Here is a 21,589-nt window from a genome sequence, read left to right as displayed (position 1 = left end):
TCTGTCTTCCACTATTCATCACATTTCACAATTCATCATCATAAGTCACCCTCATCATCACCCTTGCCATGATCATTCACTGATCATCTTCACCATTCCCCATTATCATTATTATCATTCACTAGAATCATCACACCTCATAATGATCATTCACTGATCACCGTTGTCGTTTACCATTAATACCCCTGTCGTTCACCAGAATCACCAACCCCCTCGTCACGGTCATTCACTGATCATCTCCGTTCACCAGAATCATTGATACCCTCATCACGATCCTTCACTGATCATCTCCTCCATTCACCATTATTACCACCATCATTCACCCGAATCATCAACACTCTTTGTCAGGGTCATTCTCAGATCACCTTCGCCGTTCGCCAAAATCATTGACTTAACCCCGTCCACGTCACATCTTCTCATTCACCTGATACCACCATAATTTCACCAGAATCTTCTCTGTTCACTCAGATCACCTGTCGCCGTTCGCCATTATTTCACCTTCCTGTTCACCATTATCACCACCGCCTCACTCACTCTTCGCCAACTCCCAGAATACATCATCTACGTTCGTCATCATCAGGACCCAATACACAAATACAGGTTATCATCAACCCAGAGTTATACAGAATAAAATATTTCAAAATATCTTAACACACAGTTTCTCTCTCAAGAACGTTATGTGACTGCCCACAACTCATTACATCTCCCAACTATATTCCCACTATGCATGCCTTCACTCACAAACAAAAGTGTTCACCAATGTAAGCCCAAGCCCAAGTTCTTTACAAACACCTCTGCTAGTGATTACAGTATAAAAATATAGTTTGCCGTAGCAAGCTATGACACACAGTTCAACAATATATTCTCAATTACCCAAGTATTTACAATAAATGTTCTAAAATATAATATGGTTCTTATATTAGTACCCTTGACTTGTGACAATTATCTTCCTGACTGTGCGCCACATTTTGGGAGAGTGTAATCATCTAAAGCTGACGAGAAAAGATATATTTGGTAACAGAAATTTAATAGAATCTTTTAAAACAATTTAATTTTTATACAAAATTAAAAAATATACTTACCCTGATATTCGTATTGTACTTTTAACCACACCGTTTTACAAGTTTACACTGTCACTGTTGTCGTTGTTTTTTTTGTTTTTTTTTTGTTTTTTTTTTATAGTTTTTTTACATAATTATATACGTTTGATTTTTATTTAAATCCTAATACATTTCACGTGTTCGTGTTTCGCACCATTTTCTGCACTTTTCTTAGTATGTCAGATAACGTTCATTCTAGCAAACCCCAAGGTCAGTTAATATAGATGTTCCAGAAGGACCCGGAATGAAATCCAGATAAGAAATTTTAAAAAAAGAAAAAAAGAAAAAAGACACAAAAAAAAGTAAGTTAATTTTTCAACATCTCATAAACTGGGGATTATAACAATATTAGACTATTATTAGAACCATAACCGTTCAACACTGGGGATGGGTCAAATTTAGCACTAACTTAACCCTAGCCTACCCACTGGGACTACCGTATGAATCGGTGTGTGAATGAACAATACCTACTACTAAAACTCATATTATGTGTATAGTATTATGCGTTTTAATCAAAACAAACAATATAAGGGCCTACCCTTCAAGTTAGTTAGCTAGGTTAGTATAACTCCCCCTCTCCTTGTCTTTCATTATAAGCCAAAGATGGGGATGGGGGGGGGGGGGGGTTAGAGGCGTGCGCAGGATATTTTGCAGGGGGGGGGGGGTTCGACGTGTCTGGCGATGGACCCATTGGGCTATTTCTCACGACTGGCTATTCTGAGGTGTTTTCTGCTGGCTAGCAGAGTTGCTTTCTGACCACATTCACAGGAATGTAAAAAATCGGGATATGAAAAACAATTTTGCCTTGAGCGGGTGGGGGGGGGGGGGGGTTCGACCCCCTCTCCCCCCTGCGCACGCACCTGGGGGGATTGGTGGCTTTGAAAGCCGTTGAATACTCATAGAATAGGGACTTAGTACATTAGGAACAACCTTAATACCATCTAGGGACAACAAACACACGGCACGCACGTAAATTGCATCATCTCTACATAGGGTGCATTGGTCTAATAATAACAATGCACCCGCCCACAAATTAAAATAATAGCCCAGCACCGTACTTAATAAGGAGTTGGGCAAAAGAAAACCGGCTCCGAGTACACAATTGCAATGCACCATGAGGGAGCTGGATAAAATAATACCGGCTCCCTCTACCCAAACCCAAAATTCCTTGTTGCTGGCGGAGGCACCAAGGACACAAGAACGGGAGAGATGGAAGTGGAGGACAACATACGGATCACTAGGCAGCTGACAGGAGGCGGAACCCAAGGGAAACACCAGGACTCGCCGACCTTACCTCCGAGTCATACACAATTGCGTTATACATGCACGATTGCGTCGAGTCTCCCATGGGTTGTCATGCCACGATCGGAAGAGATCAGGCCCTTTCTAAGGGCCCTACGGGCAACCTAGGGAGACACCTCATCATCCGCAGTTCCTAATTAACGAGCTACTCTCGGCCTACTGAAATCCAAACCTATACGTAGCTCCCTACCTTTTATTTTTTAGAACGATCATTAAAATTGCGCCCAATTTCCTTCATCAAAATGCGCACCCATTTCCCTTTTGGCTTAATCCTACGGGACATTCCAAATTACACATAGCACCATACCACTCTCCGCCTGTTACCGGCTACGGTCGGACTGCTGGTGCTCCCTTGCACCTGCCAGTGCAGGCGGTCACTCCTCCTCCCACCCCCACCCTTTCCTGTCCTAGACGTAGGAGCCGGTCGAGGCCAGCACCTGTGCCCAAGACAGGCGTGCGCGACAACAATTTGGTCTTGGTATTAAATCCTATTCCTATACTTCCCTTTTCTGACACCCATTAGCCGATATGTATTTTTCTGCTGTGGTGTCGTTAAACATTTATTAATTTATTAAGTCTTTATTACGAGTGAGTGTTGCTCTCTTTTATTTATATGTTGACCAATATTTGTACAAATTGCATACATTTTTATTTCCAAAACATTTTTTCTTTTGTGTCAAACCAAATTAAAATTCCAATTATTTATAGGTATAATAAACTGTCATCCTGATAGTCCGGACGGCATGTAGCCCAGTGGTAAAGCGTTCGCTTGATGCGCGGTCGGTCTAGGATCGATCCCCGTCGATGGACCCATTGGGCTATTTCTCACGACTGGTGTAACAAAGGCCGTGGTATGTACTATCCTATCTCTTGGATGGTGCATCTAAAAGATCCCTTGCTGCTAATCGAAAAGAGTAGCCCATGAAGTGGCGACAGCGGGTTTCCTCTCTCAATATCTGTGTGATCCTTAACCATGTCTGACGCCATATAACCGTAAATAAAATGTGTTGAGTGCGACGTTAAATAAAATATTTCCTTCCTTTGCGGTAGTCGGTTGAAACTGACAACCATTTAACGATCTACATGTAAGGGGAGATAACAATGTTATAAGGAGGAGGGCTTTGTCAAGAGTTATGTAACATTTTCAAAACCATGAATTTTGTTTCGTGGGATTCCCACTCTAAGATTACATAATACCCTCTGGACTCCCCCCCCCCCCCCCCCCCCCCCGCGCCCTACACGGTCACGGAACATAATTTGACCTTTATTTTGTTTGTTTATTTAATAATAAAATAACATGGTTTTGAAAAGCTACGTATTTTGAAAAACACCTTCCCGTTTGTAACGTATCTTTAGAGTATTATGTAATTGTTGCCCATATACTTGATAGCAAAAACACACGGTGTAGGCCCCTGTGGATTTAAAAAAGAAGGAAAAAGAACAAGATATATTTTACTCTAGTTTTCAAACAATGCAAGTGATTTTTTAAAGATAATTTTTTTTTTATCAGATGCAGGTACATATAATATATTATTACACCAGGCCATCCCCTTTCACTGGCGTAGGAAGTGGGGGCAAGGTAGGTGTGTGTGTGTGTGTGTGTGTGTGTGTGTGTGTGTGTGTGTGCTCCCCTCCACTTTTCTTGATCCAGTAGCAGCAGCGATGGTTTATATATATGTATATATATGTGTATGTGCCCCCCCCCCCGTCCAAATTTCAACTATTAAAGTCAAAATGTCAATTTTCAGATTATACATAATTTGTACCCCCCCCCACACACACACACACACAAAACCTTACTATTATAGGTAAGACTATACCAAATAAAATCCCATATGCTACCATGTTAACGTTCGTGTTTAAAAACACTATGTGCAATATATCAACCAAACTATGACCCATAAATATCAGTACTACAACCCCTACCTTAAAGTATTAACTGCAGAAAATGGTACCTTTCATGGCTCATTTTCGGTATAACCAGATGTTTTTACAACACCCCTAGTTTCGCACAAAATTTTAGTACTTTTTTTTAAATGTACCCCATACATGTTCCAAGCACAAGGCTACTTGACACAGTGGTACTAGATGAATTAAAATTGTATATATTTTTAGCCCAGATGAAACAATTTTTTTTACTCACTCACAATAACCAATCACAGGACTTGTGGTATTAACTTCTCTATCAAAAGTTCCCTGCACTTCCAACTTTGACCCAGCCGGAAGTTACTTGGGTTAGTGCTACCTGTATAACCTTTAATTTGACCAATCAAAAGACTGATTGTGATTTTCTTAATGACAGAATAACGTGGGTGATGGAATTTTGTTTTTAAATGCCAGTAAATCATTTTGTTTTTATCAAAATACAGGCTGGCTAATGAGACATACAACCAACAACGAAACATCCTTTAATTATTCCAAATTTTGTAATGAGCGAGGAACTCGATTTTCCCAACCGTCGCCCCTAATAAATACATCTCTCTCTCTCTCTCTCTCTCTCTCTCTCTCTGTGTCTCTCTCTCTCTGTGTGTCTCTCTCTCTCTGTGTGTCTCTCTCTCTCTGTCTCTCTCTCTCCGTCTCTCTCTCTCTCTGTGTGTCTCTCTCTCTCTGTGTCTCTCTCTCTCTCTCTCTCTGTGTGTCTCTCTCTGTGTCTCTCTCTCTCTGTGTCTCTCTGTGTCTCTCTCTCTCTGTGTCTCTCTCTCTGTGTGTCTCTCTCTCTCTGTCTCTCTCTCTCTCTCTCTCTCTCTCTCTCTCTCTCTCTCTCTCTCTCTCTCTCTCTCCCTCTCTCTCTCTCTCTCCCTCTCCTCTCTCTCTCTCTCTCTCTCTCTCTCTCTCTCTGACAACCACACAAACACATGTTAACATTTTGACCAAGATACCACATTAATAGTCGACATTTTATACGTTGACATATTGACCATTGACATTTTATCCATTAATATTCTGTCTGCAGACCAATATTTACTAGCGGCAACCACTCAGACATGATATCAATTTGGTTAAAGTGTTTTCTTTAACGACACCACTGGAGGACATTGATTAAAGATGTCAAACATTTGGTAATTCTGACTCAGTCTAAGGCAACAAGGGATCTTTTATATGCATTTTCCCACAGACAGGAAAGCACATAACACTATGCATATCATAACACGTACCTTGACCTTTGTCCAGTTGTGTGGCACTGGTTGTAACGAGAAAAACACAATCAGCTGAATGCATCCACTGAGGTGGTTCGATCCTGCAACACAAACACTTCAAGCAAACACTAAATCCTGCCCCTAGACATATGTAAGTGGAGTATATACATACTCTTTTAGTTTAGTTAAACAGTCACAGGATCAAACCACAGTTGGGTCTTACTCTCCCAACCAGTAACCCATGAGTCGTATATCAAAGGGTTTGTCCCGTCTATGAGAAAAATTTTGTTTTGTTTAACGACACCACTAGAGCACACTGATTTATTAATCATCGGCTAATGGAGGTCAAACATTTGGTAAATTTAACATATAGTCATAGAGAAGATACCTGCTACATTTTCCATTAGTAGCAAGGGATCTTTTAGCATATGCCGGTCATAGGCGCAGGGGTCAACCTTCGCTGGCTCCTCCATCCAGGTCAGAAAAAGTGTTTCATTAGTAGCACATACCACAGACTTTGATGTACCAGTCGTGGTGCACTGGCTAAAACGATAAAAAAAACCAACTGATGGGGATCGATCCCAAACCGACTGCACATCAAATAAGCGCTATACCACTGGACTATGGCACTTATAAAAGACCACTTGCTACTAATGAAAAAATGTAGCAGATTTTCTCTACAGGACATGTATGTCAAAATTACCAAATGTTTGACATCCAATAGCCAATGATTAATAAATCAATGTGCTCTAGTGGTGTTGTTAAACAAAACAAACCTTAACTCTCCCTCCCTCCCTCGCTCCCTCTTTCTGATTAACACCCAACAGCCGATGTATCTTTCGTGCTGGGATGTCACTGAACATTAAAGACAACAAAATGAAAATAGTAAAATTGTGTATTTTATTTTAACGTTCACACAACAATTGATACATTTGATAAACAAAATATAAATATTATATAAATGTAAAAAACCAAACAAATTTAAAGTACTGTTTTAACAGCTGACCACGACTTAAAGGGACGGACCCTAGTTTTTAAACACTAAGGTGTATTTTTCACCTAGACCCTGGATTCAACCCGTAACAATGGACACTAAGTTTGGTTACTTTACAAACCTGTAACAAATTTGAATACAACAGAGAGAAACAAGAGTCTGTGATGTTGAAATACCCTTAAAAATAGACTAAAACACGACTCCATAACAGTTACTTCTCAGACGCATGTTCATTTTTAAAAAAGTATGAAAAATGTATTTTGTGGGATTAGTCACACCAGGATGACCATAAACACTTTGGTTCTACGGAAATGGATAATCTAAACAATAAAATATCAGTAATGTTTGATTTCAGTGATCATAAACGGCTCTAATAGTGAAAAATATGTCTCAGTGTTTAAAAACTAGGGTCCGTCCCTTTAAAAATAGGAAATACTTTGTTGTTATTTAAGAACTATTTTGTTTTGGTGTATCTATATAGTGCTGCACTAAGTGTTCTTACACCTTACACACATAAAGAGTTATTATTATCATAACTCGTATATCTACGTCTGTGGTATGTGCTGTCCTGTCTGTGGGATGGTGCATATAAAAGATCCCTTGCTACTAATGGAAAAATGTAGCAGGTTTCCCATCTGTGTCAAAATGACCATATGTTTGACATCCAATAGCCGATGATTAATAAATCAATGTGCTCTAGTGGTGTCGTTAAAACAAACAAACTTCATATACATGGTCCTCTAAAGTTAATGTATGGTATGTCTGGTTCGTCTTTGGTTTTTGCCTAAAATATTCATTTATGATCATAGTGATATTTCTTGGTTGTAACAGACTCAATGTAACCGTATGGCAAATGCCAGATTTGTTTTTTTTAAATACATTGTAAAAAGACTTCTGACTAAATCATAATGATGTCATTTCCAAAACATGATACACACCAATTTCCCCAAGCCCAAAACCTGGACTGTGTACAAGATTATGTAGAGTTTGGCATCCCCACCCAGTTCCCAAGGTCACAACCTGGACTGTATACAAGCTTATGTAGAGTTTGGCATCCCAACCCAGTTCCCAAGGTAACAACCTGGACTGTATACAAGTTTATGTAGAGTTTGGCATCCCCACCCAGTTCCCAAGGTCACAACCTGGACTGTATACAAGTTTATGCAGAGTTTGGCATCCCCACCCAGTTCCCAAGGTCACAACCTGGACTGTATACAAGTTTATGTAGAGTTTGGCATCCCCACCCAGTTCCCCAGGCAAAAACCTGGACTGTATATACATTAATGTACAGTTTGGCATCCCCACTCAGTTCCCAAGGTAACAACCTGGACTGTATACAAGTTTATGTAGAGTTTGGCATCCCCACCCAGTTCCCAAGGTAACAACCTGGACTGTATACAAGTTAATGTAGAGTTTGGCATCCCCACTCAGTTCCCAAGGTAACAACCTGGACTGTATACAAGTTAATGTAGAGTTTGGCATCCCCACTCAGTTCCCAAGGTAACAACCTGGACTGTATACACGTTAATGTAGAGTTTGGCATCCCCACCCAGTTCCCAAGGTAACAACCTGGACTGTATACAAGTTAATGTAGAGTTTGGCATCCCCACTCAGTTCCCAAGGTAACAACCTGGACTGTATACAAGTTAATGTAGAGTTTGGCATCCCCACTCAGTTCCCAAGGTAACAACCTGGACTGTATACACGTTAATGTAGAGTTTGGCATCCCCACCCAGTTCCCAAGGTAACAACCTGGACTGTATACAAGTTTATGTAGAGTTTGGCATCCCCACCCAGTTCCCAAGGTAACAACCTGGACTGTATACAAGTTAATGTAGAGTTTGGCATCCCCACTCAGTTCCCAAGGTAACAACCTGGACTGTATACACGTTAATGTACAGTTTGGCATCCCCACTCAGTTCCCAAGGTAACAACCTGGACTGTATACAAGTTAATGTAGAGTTTGGCATCCCCACTCAGTTCCCAAGGTAACAACCTGGACTGTATACACGTTAATGTACAGTTTGGCATCCCCACTCAGTTCCCAAGGTAACAACCTGGACTGTATACAAGTTTATGTAGAGTTTGGCATCCCCACCCAGTTCCCAAGGTAACAACCTGGACTGTATACAAGTTAATGTAGAGTTTGGCATCCCCACTCAGTTCCCAAGGTAACAACCTGGACTGTATACAAGTTAATGTAGAGTTTGGCATCCCCACTCAGTTCCCAAGGTAACAACCTGGACTGTATACACGTTAATGTAGAGTTTGGCATCCCCACCCAGTTCCCAAGGTAACAACCTGGACTGTATACAAGTTTATGTAGAGTTTGGCATCCCCACCCAGTTCCCCAGGCAAAAACCTGGACTGTATATACGTTAATGTACAGTTTGGCATCCCCACTCAGTTCCCAAGGTAACAACCTGGACTGTATACAAGTTTATGTAGAGTTTGGCATCCCCACCCAGTTCCCAAGGTAACAACCTGGACTGTATACAAGTTAATGTAGAGTTTGGCATCCCCACTCAGTTCCCAAGGTAACAACCTGGACTGTATACAAGTTAATGTAGAGTTTGGCATCCCCACTCAGTTCCCAAGGTAACAACCTGGACTGTATACACGTTAATGTAGAGTTTGGCATCCCCACCCAGTTCCCAAGGTAACAACCTGGACTGTATACAAGTTTATGTAGAGTTTGGCATCCCCACTCAGTTCCCAAGGTAACAACCTGGACTGTATACAAGTTTATGTAGAGTTTGGCATCCCCACCCAGTTCCCAAGGTAACAACCTGGACTGTATACAAGTTTATGTAGAGTTTGGCATCCCCACCCAGTTCCCAAGGTAACAACCTGGACTGTCTACAAGTTTATGTAGAGTTTGGCATCCCCACCCAGTTCCCAAGGTAACAACCTGGACTGTGTACAAGTTTATGAAGAGTTTGGCATCCCCACCCAGTTCCCAAGGTAACAACCTGGACTGTGTACAAGTTTATGTAGAGTTTGGCATCCCCACTCAGTTCCCAAGGTAACAACCTGGACTGTATACAAGTTTATGTAGAGTTTGGCATCCCCACCCAGTTCCCAAGGCCAAAACCTGGACGCTACACTGTGTACAAGTTATGGTCTCAGGGATAGGGGAGGGGCCTTGTAATGGGCAACCTACGGTAACCTGAGGTCTAGACTTCCCAAACCTGGGTCAATAAAACTAACAAAGGAAACCTAACTTAACCTGTGGTATAGACTCCCTGAACCCGGGTCAAGAAAAAACAAGAAAACATTCTGAGTACTGCTAAAGAAATACATGTCCTCTAACCCAAGGCCCAACACTTTTTCATGTATCTCCTAAATTTTCAAGGGTCATAACTCTGAAAAAAATTAGTGAATCACCATGATCTGTGTGATGGTGCATATAAAAGATCCCTTGCTGCTAATCGAAAAGAGTAGCCCATGAAGTGGCGACAGCGGGCTTACTCTCTCATTATTTGTGTGGTTCTTCACCATATGTTTGACACCATATAATCCTAAATAAAATGTGTTGAGTGCATTGTTAAATAAAACATTTCTTTCTTTCTTTTTTTGAATCATAAGGAATGTCAAACTTGATCTGTATACACAAAATTTCAAAAGGTACTACCTACTATCCCCTCACCCCACCCCACCCCACCCCACCACCAACTCTGAAGATTGTACACAGGCTCCTGACAGTTGAAAAGTGAATTAATATGTAACTGTTACTGACTGCACCCAATCCTCACCCCCCACCCCCCAATTTCTTGTATCTTCCAATATTGTTTCCTCATCAACTTTCAGACCCTAGTTTGGACACAAAGTTTGATTGATCTACAAATCTGTAATATATTTGGATAAAGTTACAACAGAGTAAAACAAGAGAGACTGTGACATTGAAACAGTGATCTTGTTCCAGCCAGTGCTCCACAACTGCTGTAACAAAGTCTGTGGTATGTGCTATCCTGTCTGTGGGATGGTGCATATAAAAGATCCCTTGCTATTAATCGGAAAGGGTAGCTCATGAAATGGCGACAGCGGGTTTCCTCTCTCAATATCTGTGTGGTCCTTAACCATATGTCTGATGCCATATAACCGTAAATAAAATGTGTTGAGTGCGTCGTTAAATAAAACATTTTCTTCCTTGAAACAGTGAAAGAAAGACTCTTAAAAAATAAGACTAGAGATCATCTCCATAACTGTTATTTCTCAAGAGGTTATGCAATTTTGAAAATATGAAAAATGCATTTCGTGGTATTAGAAACCCCAGGATGACCAGAAACACTTCGGATGTATGGAAATTGATAATCTGAACAATAAAATCTAAGTAATATCCAATTTCAATGATCAAAAATATGCTACAATAATTAAATTTCAGTTACGTTCATTACAATGTAACGTCATCCCATTGGTCCAGACATAGCAACAGGAGTTTGGTCATGTCTCAATGAACTAAAAATAATGTCATCAGAGAAGGTAAAATCTGATGACGTCATTTTATACGGGCAAATTGTCTTATTGAGCCTTATTGTTTATGGATGAAAAATAATTCAAAATAAAGTATGACGTTTAGTGTTATTATTAGCAAGTATGATTCAAATTTAATTATAAGTATTGTCTGTTATTTCTTTTACGTTCATCAGGGTATAAACAAAAATAAATCATATGCAAACTTAAACACTAAGGCATATTTTTCATCTAGACCCTAGTTACAACCCGTAAAAATGGTCACTAAGTTTGGTTAATTTACAAATTACTGTAACAAATTTGGATACAACTGAGTGAAACAAGAGTCTATGATGTTGAAATACCCTTAAAACTAGACTAAAAGGCGACTCCATAACAGTTACTTCTCAGACGCACATGTGTTTTTAAAAATATAAAAAATGTATTTTGTGGTATTAGAAACACCAGGATGACCAAAAACACTTTGGATGTATGGAAATGGATACTCTAAACACTAAAATACCAGTAATGTTTGATTTCAGTGATCATAAACGGCTGTGATAGTGAAAAATATGCCTTTATGTGTTTAAAAACTAAGATCTGTCCCTTTAAAAACTTGGGTGTGTCACTTTAAAACACATGATGTATAGATGTTAAACATCTCTTTTCTTGGTAATTAAACCATGTGCTGGGGTGCTGTAAAACAATCTGTTCATTGTACACTGCCAAGAAGACTAAACCATGTGCTGGGGTGCTGTAAAACAATCTGTTCATTGTACACTGCCAAGAAGAAGACAAAACCATGTGCTGGGGTGCTGTAAAACAATCTGTTCATTGTACACTGCCAAGAAGACTAAACCATGTGCTGGGGTGCTGTAAAACAATTTGTTCATTGTACACTGCCAAGAAGAAGACAAAACCATGTGCTGGGGTGCTGTAAAACAATCTGTTCATTGTACACTGCCAAGAAGACAAAACCATGTGCTGGGGTGCTGTAAAACAATCTGTTCATTGTACACTGCCAAGAAGACTAAACCATGTGCTGGGGTGCTGTAAAACAATCTGTTCATTGTACACTGCCAAGAAGAAGACAAAACCATGTGCTGGGGTGCTGTAAAACAATCTGTTCATTGTACACTGCCAAGAAGAAGACAAAACCATGTGCTGGGGTGCTGTAAAACAATCTGTTCATTGTACACTGCCAAGAAGACTAAACCATGTGCTGGGGTGCTGTAAAACAATCTGTTCATTGTACACTGCCAAGAAGAAGACAAAACCATGTGCTGGGGTGCTGTAAAACAATCTGTTCATTGTACACTGCCAAGAAGACAAAACCATGTGCTGGGGTGCTGTAAAACAATCTGTTCATTGTACACTGCCAAGAAGACAAAACCATGTGCTGGGGTGCTGTAAAACATTCTGTTCATTGTACACTGCCAAGAAGAAGACAAAACCATGTGCTGGGGTGCTGTAAAACATTCTCATAATTCATATTCTTCCTCCAGTATGGTACATCAGTATCCCGGTAACATGTAAACCATCTAGTCTGAAAAAACTTGACTTGTTTCCATCTAGTCTGAAAAAACTTGACTTGTTTCCATCTAGTCTGAAAAAACTTGACTTGCTCCTCAAGTAGAGTATATCAGTATATCAGTATCCTGACAACATGTCGACTGTCTAGTCTGAAGAAACTTGACTTGGTACTCCAGTATGACACATCAGTATCCCGGTAACATGTAGACAATCTGAAAATATAAAAAAAAAACAAATTTAGAGCTGTGCCCTTTTAAAATGCTCAGGAACTCAAATTGTATTTTGCTTTATTATATGTCATATAAAGTTTGTTTTATTTAACGACACCACTAGAGCATATTGATTTATTAATCATCAGCTACTGGATGTAAAACATTTGGTAATTTTGAGATAGTGTTAAGAGAGTTAACCCATTACATTTTTCCATTAACAGCAAGGGATCTATTATATGCACCATCCCAAAGACAGGATAGCACATACCACAGCCGTAGATATACCAGTTATGATCACATAAACATATAAATCAGGGGTGGGAATTGGTGAAATGTAAAGAAGAGGAAATCTAGAGGGGTCCTGGAAATTCTTGAAATTCTAGGTTAAAATCTGTGCCATCTGACACATTTTGGAGGAAAGGATGATTAAAATGGGAAACACAATGCTCCATGAGAGGAAAACCACGGATCCGAGGAGAATTCCCACCCCTGATAAATATCGTAGCAGCTCAAAATTATTTCTTTGAGAACTGCAGTGACCATGAGCAAAGGGAAGCAACTATGTATAACCACAATTAAACATTTTTTATTCCCCTTATGCTGTACATTAGTTTGACATGAGAAATAAAAGGTGACAGGAAACCCCTTTAATGAACTGTTCCTGGGCAAAAGACAATCAGAAGAAAACTAGGCAGAATCTAATAACAGTACACACACTGTGAATGTCAGACTCAGTCTGTCATGATCGTTTGTTTGTGTTAAAATATACCAGAATGGAAAAGAAATTTTATTTAACGACACCTCAGCACTTTTAAAACACATTTTAAAGGATGACTATTTCTTGTCCAATGCTAGGCTCAGACTACCAACTGCCAGCTAAAGTTGGCCAACTTTCTTCTGTCATGACTTCTCTACGGCTGTCCAGTCTGTGCCTTCATCAAATTAACAAATGTTTGACATCCAATAACCGATGATTATTCCATCAATGTGCTCAAGTGGTGTCGTTAAACGAAACAAAGTTTTGATGTACCACTCATAGAATACTGGTTGGAACAGCAAACTCGTGGTGCATTAGATGGAGCGAGAAATAGCTCTATGGGCCCACTGACGAGGATCAATCCCAGACTAATCATGCATCAAAGCAAACGCTCTACAACTGGGTTACATCCCACCCCCTCGTCTTAGAGAGGAAACCCGCTGTATTTTTCCATTAGTAGCAAGGGTTCTTTTATATGCATCATCCCACAGACAGGATAGCACATACCACAGCCTTTGATATACCAATTGTGGTGCAGTGGATGGAATGAGAAATAGATCACTGATGGGGATTGATCCCAGACTAATCACGCATCAAGCAAATGCTTTACCACTGGGCTACATCCCGCTCGCACGACTGGTATATCAAAGGCTGTGGTATGTGTTATCCTGTCTGTGGGATAGTGCATATAAAAGATCCCTTGCTACTAATGGAAAAATGTAGCGGGCTTCCTATCTAAGACTATATGTTGCAATTACTGAATGTTTGACATCCAATAGCTGATGATTATTAAATCAATGTGCTATTGAACTTGAACTTTTTAACGTCCGACCCGGCTAGTCTTAGAGAGGAAACTCGCTACATAGTCTTACATTTTTCTATTAGTAGCAAGGGATCTTTTATAGGCACCATCCCACAGACAGGATAGCACATACCACAGCCACTGATATACCAGTCACGCCGCACTGGCTGGAATGAGAAGTAGCCCAATGGATCCACCGACGTGCATCAAAGCGAATGCTCTACAACTGGACTACGTCCTGCCTCCTCATCTTAGAGAGAAAATCCACTAAATTATTTTCATTAGTAGCAAGGGATCTTTTATATGCACCATCCCACAAACAGGACAGCACATACCACAGCCTTTGATATATACCATTTGTGCGGGCGGGATGCAGCCCTGTGGCAAAAAGCATTTGCTTGATGCGCGATTAGCCATTGATATACCAGTCACGGCGCACTGGCTGAAATGAGAAATAGCCCAAACCGACGACGGGGCTATTATATCGAAGATCAATTCCTAAATCAAAGTACCATGTACTTCAGAATATACCTCTTTAGTTTTCACTGTCTGCATTTCCCAACATTTAACTGATTTTTTTTGTTTTGTTTCTAAAAGCAATCTCAGACAAAATCAAAACCAGTTGAATCCCCACGAGACTCCTTCCATCTTGAAACTAATGACTACATATTGATTTGTTAACGTGACATTCTCGTCCCAAAACAATTGAGTGGGTTTTTTTCCCTTCACTTCTTGTTATTTTAATTTAATTACATTCTTTTTCAAGCACGTCCTGTAGACGACACAAGTGAATGACACATCACAAGATCACGGAACAAGAGAACCTGTGGATGTGTTTTCTATGGAGGTTTATTTCCACACCGTTTGATATTGGCACCAAGTATTGTTCATAACGGAGTGTGAGCATGGAGTAAAAAACAGTTATGTTAAAATGAATGAATGAATGAATGAATGAATGAATGAATGAATGAATGAAACGAATGAGTGAGTAAATGAATGCAATGAATGGGTGAGTGAATGAATGAATGAAATGAATGAGTGAATGAAATGAATGAGTGAATGGATGAAATGAATGAGTGAGTGAATAAAATAAATGAGTGAGTGAATGAAATGATTAAGTGAATGAAATGAGTGAGTGAGTGAATGAAATGAATGAGTGAGTGAATGAAATGAGTGAGTGAGTGAATGAAATGAGTGAGTGAGTGAATGAAATGAATGAGTGAGTGAATAAAATGAATGAGTGAGTGAATGAAATGAAATGAGTAAGTGAATGAAATGAATGAGTGAGTGAATGAAATGAGTGAGTGAATGAAATGAATGAATGAGTGAATGAAATGAAATGAATGAGTGAGTGAATGAATGGATGAATGTTTAACGACACCCCAGCACACACACACACACCCCAACAACATCGGCTATTGGCTGTAAAATGTACATGTATGTTAATAACAAATACAACCCTCCCGGCCTAAAAAAACCCAACAAAAATCTATAAGAACTGGGAATTCCATTTCAGTTACTTAATTCCAGCCATGTTTTTTGTCTTTTTTTTTCTGTAATCTTTTTTTTCTGTAATCGTGGCAAAATCAATCCCTAAAAGAGAAAGACCTATATACCTGGAACAATGAACAATCATTCAGTGAACTCAAAACAGTCTTCTGTGTGTAACACAATAACCAGATACAATTATAAAAACTCTACTCAAGTCTACCTTAATTAAAAAAAAATATTATATTTTTTTTTTTTGGTTAAAACTTTGGATACAAATTTCATGATTAATCTAGATCTATTAAAACATGTTTAAAAAAAACAAAAAAAACCTTCTTTTTTTTTTAAATTGATTAAAAAAAAAATGATGAGAATTAGACGAGACATGACTCGATGTTTTGTCCATCTCTCAGCTTACAATCTTACAGACTAATTGGTCGGGAATCGGTGATAACCAACGCGATGGTCTTGTCTGTATTGCTGTGTGCTCAGCATACCGAAAATCCTTCAAAAGTAAAGTTTGTTTTATTTAACGACGCCACTAGCACATTGATTTTCTATCTTGTCATCCGCTATTGGACGTCAAACATATGGTCATTCTGACAGTTTTTTAGAGGAAACCTGCTGTCACCACATAGGCTACTCTTTTACGACAGGCAGCAAGGGATCTTTTATTTGTGCTTCCCACAGGCAGGACAGCACAAACCATGGCCTTTGTTGAACCAGTTATGGATAACTGGTCAGTGCAAGTGGTTTACACCTACCCATTGAGCCTTGTGGAGCACTCACTCAGGGTCTGAAGTCGGTATCTGGATTAAAAATCCCATGCCTCGACTGGGATCTGAACCCAGTACCTATCAGCCTGTAGACCGATGGCCTAACCACCGAGGCCGGTTTACTTCAATAGAGGCCTGCACTGCTATGCCAGGGAGTGGGATGTAGCTCAAGCGGTAGCGTATCTGCCTGTGAAGCGGTCGGTCATCAGATCGACCCTTCTCAGTAGACCCATTTGCAGTTTGGGCTATTTTCCGTTCCAACCAGTGGTCCACAACTGGTTCATCAAATGCCACGGTATGTGCTGTCCCATCTGTGGGAAAGTGCATATAAAAGACTCCTTGTTGCTTATCGGAAAGAGTAGCCTATGTGGCGGCAGTGGGTTTCCTCTAAAGAAATATGTCAGAATGACCATATGTTTGACGTCCAATAACCGATGATAAGATAAAAATCAATGTGCTCTAGAGGCATCATTAAATAAAACAAATGTTTTTTTTTAGCTATGCCAGGGATGGAACATGGTAAAGCGTTCTCTAGATGCGTGGTCGATCTAGAATCGATCCCGGTCAGTGGAACTATTGAGATATTTCTCATTCCAACCAATGCACCACAACAGTGGTCAGCTTGCTCGATGTGCAGTCGGTCTAGGATCGATCCCCGTCAGTGGAACCATTGGGATATTTCTCCTTCCAACCAATGCACCACGACTAGTATATCAAAGGCTGTGGTATGTGCTATCCTGTCTATGGAATGGTACATATAAAAGATACCTTGCTGCCAATTAAAAAGAGTAGCCTATGAAGTGGCAACAGCGGGTTTCCTCCCTCAATATCTGTGTGGTCCTTAACCATGTGTCCAATTCCATATAACCAGAAATAAAATGTGTTGAGTGCATCGTTAAATAAAACATTTCCTTCCAATAGCCGATGATTAATAAATCAATGTGTATAAAAAGAAATATGTTTGGTCATTATTCACCTTTCAGACTGTGTCTTTAAATGTTTTAATGAAATACGCTGATGGAAAAAGACATTGTTCTTATTTACATGTGAGCAACTGTGACTGAGAATACATAAGTCTCATCTGTTCACACTTGTGTAATCGAGAAAACCTTGGCACCGATTTGCAATCTGCTTGTTTCCATTTGTATTCCACCAAGATAAATAGTATTACATTATACATGCCGTGATATTTTATATCAGCTGCCTAAACAGAAATGCTATTTGCTGTAAACAGAAATGTAATTGTTCATAATGACTTAAATAATTTACATAAAGAAATGTTCTGATTAGAAAGTAATGGCCTATTACCTGACTCAGACTGTTGAGGGTTTTGAAACTATAAGACTCAATCTGTTAACATTATTTACTCTAGTGTAGTCAAAGACTCAGTCTTATTAATTAATTTATAACGGGTGGATGACAACCACCATACATTGGTTTTAAAAGAAAACACCATTCATTGCTTTTATAAGAAACCACCATACATTGCTTTTAAAAGAAACCACCATTCATTGATTTTAAAAGAAACCACCATACATTCATTTTAAAAGAAATCACCATACATTGATTTTAAAAGAAACCACCATACATTGATTTTAAAAGAAACCACCATACATTAATTTTAAAAGAAACCACAATACACTGCTTTTAAAATAAACCACAATACATTTATTTAAAAAAAAACCCCATCATACATTGATTTTAAAAGAAACCACCATACATTAATTTTTAAAAAACCCACCATACATTGCAGCACTAATAACAAGATGGGTCTTTTGACTAACAATTCCCGTAATGCTTTTTTTTTTTTTTTTTTTAAACTGGAACAGTTTTGAGGATTATCTATCAAGGCAGATCAAATGAAACGTGACAATTCCATTGAATTATTCTGAATAACACCCACACATGCTTTTTTAGAAATGACACAATGGAAGCAGAACATCAAACAGTCGCGTCATCGTGACAGAAGTTTGGTTTGTTTAACGACACCACTAGAGCACATTGCTGAATTAATCATTGGCTATTGGATGTCAAACATTTGTTCTGTTTAATGACACCACTAGAGCACATTGATTTATTAATCATCGGCTACTGGATGTCAAACATTTGTTCTGTTTAATGACACCACTAGAGCACATTGATTTATTAATCATCGGCTATTGGATGTCAAACATTTGTTCTGTTTAATGACACCACTAGAGCACATTGATTTATTAATCATCGGCTACTGGATGTCAAACATTTGTTTTAACGACACCACTAGAGCACACTGATGAATTAATCATCGGCTATTGGATGTCAAACATTTGCTCTGTTTAACAACACCACTAGAGAACTGATTTATTAATCATTGGCTATTGGATGTCAAACATTTGTTCTGTTTAACGACACCACTAGAGCACACTGATGAATTAATCATCAGCTATTGGATGTCAAACATTTGTTCTGTTTAACGACACCACTAGAGCACTGATTTATTAATCATTGGCTATTGGGTGTCAAACATTTGTTCTGTTTAATGACACCACTAGAGCACACTGATGAATTAATCATCGGCTATTGGATGTCAAACATTTGTTCTGTTTAACAACACCACTAGAGCACACTGATGAATTAATCATCGGCTATTGGATGTCAAACATTTGTTCTGTTTAACAACACCACTAGAGCACACTGATGAATTAATCATCGGCTATTGGATGTCAAACATTTGTTCTGTTTAATGACACCACTAGAGCACACTGATGAATTAATCATCGGCTATTGGATGTCAAACATTTGTTCTGTTTAACAACACCACTAGAGCACACTGATGAATTAATCATCGGCTATTGGATGTCAAACATTTGTTCTGTTTAATGACACTAGAGCACACTGATGAATTAATCATCGGCTATTGGATGTCAAACATTTGTTGTGTTTAACAACACCACTAGAGCACACTGATGAATTAATCATCGGCTATTGGATGTCAAACATTTGTTCTGTTTAACAACACCACTAGAGCACACTGATGAATTAATCATCAGCTATTGGATGTCAAATATTTGTTTTGTTTACGGACACCACTAGAGCATATTGATTTAATAATCATCGGCTATTGGATGTCAAACATTTGGTAATTTCGACATATAGTCTTAGAGAGGAAACCCGCTACATTTTTGCATTAGTAGCAAGGGATCTTTTATATGCACATACCACGGCCTTTGATATACCAGTCGTGATGCACTGGCTGGAACGAGAAATAGCCCAATGGGCCCACCGACGGGGATCGATCCTAGACCGACTGCGCAACAAGCGAGTGCTTTACCACTGGGCTACATCCTGCCCATCATGATGACAGATGCAAATCGTTTCATTTGTGTAGTAAGCTCAACAACAAACAAATATTCAGCTGTTGTTCTATGCTTCCTGGTGTGGTCGTATTCATTTTTGTTCAACCCTGTTAAAGGGACAAACCCTAGTTTTTAAACACTAGAGCATATTTTTCACTACTAGAGCCGTTTATGATCACTGCAATCAAACTTTACTTATATATTTTATTGTTTAGATTATCTATTTCCGTACAATTAAAGTTTTTCTGGTCATCCTGGTGTTTCTAATACCACAAAATGTATTTGTAAAAATATTTTTAAAAACGCACATGCGTCTGAGAAGTAACAGTTATGGAGTCAAGTTTTAGTCTATTTTTAAGGAAATTTCACCATTTCAACATCACAGACTCTTGTTTCACTTTCTTGTAACGCTATCCAAATGTGTTGCAGTTTTGTAACTCAACTAAACTTAATGTCCATTTTCACGGGTTGAAACTAGGTTCTGCGGTTTAATTTTGTGCAAACATCAAACAGAACAAAAAATACAGCTTTATGCTAATCTCAGACTGTCAACTGGCATGACTGATTCAGCCAACTTCTGTCCTTTCTATTGGAAAGTGCATATAAAAGATCACTTCTTTTTGTAACTAGGAGGCAACTACGGGAGTCCATTAACGACGGCCCCCAATAGGCAAGGTCCCAATATGAGCTACAATTTGGCAAACTAAGTCAATATTACTTGCTAGCTCCATTTTTTTTTAACTTTTGATGAACCATTCCAAATTATGAGCCAAAATTACCTCATGAAAATTGCTCGACTTAATCCTACGGGACATCCAAAATTCAATAGCAGAATATAGTCCAGTGGTAGAATGTCCACCTGATGCGCAGGCAATTTGGGATCGATCCAAATGGGCTATTTTGCGCCCCAGCCAGATCCCTTGCTACCAATGGAAAAATGTAGCGGGTTTCCTCTCTATTGTTATTGTATGTTAAAAATTACAGTTGTTACATATATCATAATCTTTGAGCTGAAATATGTAGACATAGTAGTAGTACTCTTGTGACCAATCATTATTTAAAAAATGTTTCATTCCATCCAGTGCACCACGACTGGTATATCAAAGGTTGAGGTATGTGCTATCCTGTCTGTGGGATGGTGCATATACCAAATCCCTTGCTACTTATGGAAAAATATAGCAGGTTTGCTTTCTAAGACTATATGTTAAAATTACCAAATGTTTGACATCCAATTGCCGATGATTAATAAGACGATGTGCTCTAGTGGTGTTGTTAAACAAAACAGACTTTAATTAATGAAAACACAATAAGTCATTTGAGGCTTCAACTGTTTTTTGGTAAGTTAAAAAACAAGACAGAAAGAAAGAAAGAAGTGTTTTATTTAACGACGCACTCAACACATTTTATTTACGGTTATATGGCGTCAGACATATGGTTAAGGACCACAGATTTTGAGAGGAAACCCGCTGTCGCCATTACATGGGCTATCCTTTCCGATTAGCAGCAAGGGATCTTTTATTTGCACTTCCCACAGGCAGGATAGCACAAACCATGGCCTTTGTTGAACCAGTTATGGATCACTGGTCGGTGTAAATGGTTTACATCTACCCATTGAGCCTTGCGGAGCACTCACTCAGGGTTTGGAGTCAGTATCTGGATTAAAAATCCCATGCCTCGACTGGGATCCGAACCCAGTACCTA

General features: G+C 39.1%; 1 protein-coding gene across 3 annotated transcripts in view; it reads right to left on the bottom strand.

The window, feature by feature from the left end:
• LOC121386344 (ETS-related transcription factor Elf-3-like) overlaps positions 1 to 21,589 on the bottom strand; it is a 76,621-nt gene that overhangs the window by 38,038 nt on the left and 16,994 nt on the right. Inside the window, exon 2 of one of the 3 annotated variants that reach the window (XR_005959634.1) lies at positions 11,366 to 12,730. The exons of the other annotated variants lie outside the window; for them this stretch is intronic. The gene's annotated coding sequence lies outside the window, so the exon portion shown is untranslated. Of the gene's footprint in view, positions 1 to 11,365; positions 12,731 to 21,589 lie in introns of those variants that run through there. 3 annotated transcript variants of the gene reach the window in all.

Source organism: Gigantopelta aegis, chromosome 12 (assembly GCF_016097555.1).
Source record: "Gigantopelta aegis isolate Gae_Host chromosome 12, Gae_host_genome, whole genome shotgun sequence".
Classification (NCBI taxonomy): Eukaryota; Metazoa; Mollusca; class Gastropoda; order Neomphalida; family Peltospiridae; genus Gigantopelta; species Gigantopelta aegis.
The sequence above is the reverse complement of the archived record's forward strand: the minus strand, read 5'-3'. Positions and strand labels throughout refer to the sequence as shown.